The 4,159-nt window shown below is 44.3% G+C and overlaps 1 long non-coding RNA gene across 1 annotated transcript; it reads right to left on the reverse strand.

Moving 5' to 3' along the window:
• Window positions 1–426: 426 nt before the first annotated feature.
• On the reverse strand, window positions 427–2,310 carry LOC145418608 (uncharacterized). Its single transcript, XR_013900714.1, has 3 exons — window positions 2,214–2,310; window positions 920–1,140; window positions 427–647 (listed from the first exon to the last, which is right to left on the reverse strand). It is a non-coding gene; the product is annotated as an uncharacterized LOC145418608 (long non-coding RNA).
• Between the last annotated feature and the right edge of the window lie 1,849 nt (window positions 2,311–4,159).

Below are 4,159 nucleotides of genomic sequence, written 5' to 3' on the forward strand. Positions count from 1 at the left end.
ACACACACACAAAATCAACTTCGCTTTGTCTGTCCTTTGCTCTTTGCTCTTGTCCTCTTTTTCCAAACTATGAAGAGTCTGTCTACTTTCCGTTTTTTTTCTTGATTTAATGGTTTCATCTGTTCATTGTTTCCCCCCCCCCTTTTTTTTTTTTCTTGTGTAGTCTGTTTGTTCTTCGTATCGCCACATTCCTAGATAGAATATTCCTTGTCTTAAATCGATCAGGGTTTTAGAATGTACTGGTAAATATGAGTTAGATTTTGCCACTGCTATTTTTTTTTTTTTTTTTTAAATTCAGTGTTGCAATATATTTTGAGACGTGGTCAGCCATTTTCGAACACCTCGTATATAATGCAAAAAAATATATTACCTTTAGAAATTTTAAATAATTGAAGAGGATAGAATGAGATGCCAGCTTTTATTGCATTTTATTTATGGAAGTGATGACAGTTGGGAGAATGAAAAAGTGAAGTGAGGTGAGGTGAGGTGAGGTGAGGCCACTAGGACACCTCTTCTTGTGACCCTGTGACAGTTCATGACATCTGCTACAGGGTCATCTCACCTCCTCTCAGGTCAGGTCAGGCCAGGTCACTCGAGGGAAGGCAGGGCTGGAGTGATGAGGTGTGTCGTCTCTCTAACCATGGTATCTGCAATGATTAAGTGAAATGAGTGAAGTGAGTGGTGGGGTAAGTGAAGTGAGTGACAGATAAGTGCAGTGAGTGGTGGGGTAAGTGAAATGAGTGGCAGATAAGTGAAATGAGGAGTGGGGTAAGTTAAATGAGTGAGAGGGTAAGTGAAATGAGTGAGAGGTCAAGTGTAATAAGGTAACGAGTGAGAGGGTAACTGAACTGAGACAAATCCATGGTCTACTTCACCATTACTGATTGTGTGTGTGTGTGTGTGTGTGTGTTGTACTTACCCATATCCACCTTTCCGGAAGCCTCCACCACCGTGATGGAAGCCGCCACCGCGACCGAAGCCGCCACCGCGGCCGAAGCCGCCACCGCGACCGAAGCCGCCTCCGCCGAAGCCACCTCCTCCCCTGTAGAATCCGCCACCTCCGTGCCCAGCGACGGGGTCAGGAACGGGGTCAGCCACGGCCATCGCGATCAGCCCCACCACCACCGCCATCATCAGCGCCTGTGTCGTGAGGTAGGTGTTATAAGGCTGGTGCTGTGTTACAAGGTTTGTGCTGGACTGTCGTGAATTGTTCAGCGTCAGGGACGTGAGAAATATCCCGCTTTTGATTTAACCATAAGTAAAGCTGACTGAATGCGGGACATGATCATCACCTCACGCATTCTGGATACCGAGTCCAAAATGCCCTACTGCAGTCATACCTGTCTTTTTCTTACCTATTTCTTACCTGTTTTTTTTCTTACCTGACTTTTTCTTGCCTGTCTTTTGCACTGAAATCTTCCACACGAATTTTTACCGGGTTTGATAACTTTCTTCATACCCCCCCCCCTTTTTTTTTTGTTTCTTATTCATCACAAACTGATGTTAGAGTTAGACTTGGAATAATGTAATTGTGTGTCTCTTTCAGTTTTGATATCGAGCCTGTTATTCTTTCATTTATACTATTCTTCACTATTGCCATTTAAAGTATTTATTGACCAGAAATCCTACACCTTTGTCCCTTCTTTCTTGTTTGCCTTTGTATCATGGTATACGACCACCACACAATGCTATGAATGTCTCTCCTGGTCCTCTCACTTGTACAGGACCTATGATGTCTTAGTTTATATATCTTAGTTGTTCAGGAAGAACAGTTAAGTTACCTTCGCTAGCAAAAATCTGGATGTTGTACGTCCCCGAGATGTAATGTTCGGAGGTGGTTTGCTTTCCTTCCTCAGAGCTTTAAGCACTCCTTGTTCTGGAGCTGATCTGACCCCTACCATGGGCAGATATTTCGTTACTGCTGGGTATTTGTGGTCATGGTATGGAAGAGTTTGTTTTAGTGGTTTAGAAGGAATTCTGAGCGGGTACCTTTTGGAACTGATTCAGATAAAAGTAGTTATTGTGAGGGGACCATTTTTCGTTTGATCACAGACCATGAGCCTGCCTGGTATGGTTGCATCTAATTAGTATAGGTGCACTGATTACTGGGGTGCACAAGCTACTTTGTCGTTGTAAGGCAGTACTTCTTCTTTGAAGTAACACTGCAGTTATTTTGAAATGCGTAAAAGAACGATCATTTTCAGGATACTCACCAAAGGACGTAGCCACTGCATGTCTTCTGGTCGGTTCTCTTTCTCCTCTTAGCGTTGGTCTCAGAGAAGGTGCTTGTGCTTCACCCTCAAGTGTGCGTCTGCCTCTGCCTCACCCTGCCTGCCGCTTATAAGAGCCACCAATATCCTGTTTGGTGGGGTTTCCAGATGCATTCCCTGCAGAATGTGGGGAATATGGGGATTTTTTTTATGGGGGGGAGGGGCAATTGTCTTCGAGGTCTGTCCTGACTCACATAGTAGGGGTTTCAACATCCATGAGTCAGCGAAAAGGAGCGAGTTTAGTTGCTACCCTGCTCACCTCTGTGGTTGTAGAGGTTGTGGTGGTTGTAGGGAGGGATGCTTGTGGTAGTTGTGGCTATTGTGGTTGTGGTGAGGTATGGTTGTGGTGGGGGATGGTTGTGGTAGTTGCGGCTGTGGTGGTTGTGGTGAGGGATGGTTGTGGTAGTTGCGGCTGTGGTGGTTGTGGTGAAGGATGGTTGTGGTTATGATAGCAGTGGTGAGGAATGGTTGTGGTAGTTGTGGCAGTGGTGGCTGTGGCTATGGTGGTCGTGGAGAGGGATGGTTGTGGTGGAGAGTTGGTGGTTTTTGTTGTGGTGGTTGTAATGGGTGTGGTTATGATGGGATTGGGATGGCTGTGGTGTAGAACGTGTGAACGTTGTGTTGTTGGTTGTGGTGAGGGATGTGAACAGTGTTGGGTGTGGTGATGGTATGTGTGACTGTGGTGAATATCGTACATGTTGAGTGGTGTGGGTGGTTGTGGTGGTTGAGGTTATAGTGATGATGATGGGGATGATGACGATGTGGTGAAGGATGGTTGTGATGTTGGTTACGACTGGGGATGTTAATGTGTGTATGGTTGAGGATGTTGTGAAGAAAATGATGTGGTGATTGTGGTGAAAGATGTGTGTTGTGGTGAGAGTGGTGATGGTTGTGGTGAAGAATGTAGATGGTACTTGTTGTGGTGGCTCTGGTTGTGGTGGTGGTGGTTGCAGTCGTGATGATGATTATGGTGATGATAGCACCTCCTCCTCAGCGATTTATTTTCTGATATGGCTGATTAATATCCTTTTGTACGTTATTTATGCAGAGTATGGCGATGTTTGAAGGATTTATACAACACAGAATGGGATAGTAAGGTGTAATAAGCAAAATAAATCGCTTAGGAAAAGGTGTTAGGGAATTTCCTTACCGACGGCAGTATGAGCTTATGGCTATTTCTAATTCTGTGATGGTGATGGTGCCTGGTGAAGAAATTTGTGGTGGTGGTAGGGATGTGTTTGTTATTGTGGTGGTGATAGGGATGTGTTTGTTATTGTGTTGGTGATAGGGATGTGTTATTGTGGTGATGATGATAGTGATGTGTTATGGTGATGATGATATAGTGATGTGTTATGGTGATAATGATAGTGATGTGTTGTTGTGATGATAGTGATGTGATATGGTGATGAATATTGTGTTGTGGTGATAATGGTAGTGATGTGTTATGGTGATGATGATAGTGATGTGTTGTGGTGATGATAATGGTAGTGATGAATATGAGTTATTTTTACCGAAGAACGTACTCATTTGTGGCGGACATTGTGCGAGTAGACTTGCTTAACCCCCTTCAGTTCAATGACGAATTTTTGTTATTTTTGCTTCTTCTAGACGATTTTACTCAGCATAGTGGAGGGGTTAATGGAGGCAATATTAAAATCCTCCAGTTCGAAAAATCCCGCCAAAACTGAATTAAATCGTCAGATGATGGAATAAATTTAAAAAGTACTTCCCCGGCCTGAGGGTGTTACGGCGGGACAGCCCCAAGAGACTAAGCAATATCTGAATTCATTTTTTTCCATGACGTGTTCAGTGTAAGGCCATAAATGTCTCCGTCTTTCAGAACCCCGTCGTGAGCAGAGTTGGTCATGAGAGGATGGTGGGGGGAAGGA

The sequence above is a fragment of the Coenobita brevimanus genome, chromosome 14 (assembly GCF_032717465.1).
Source record: "Coenobita brevimanus isolate Jiangsu-jjx chromosome 14, ASM3271746v2, whole genome shotgun sequence".
NCBI lineage: Eukaryota > Metazoa > Arthropoda > Malacostraca > Decapoda > Coenobitidae > Coenobita > Coenobita brevimanus.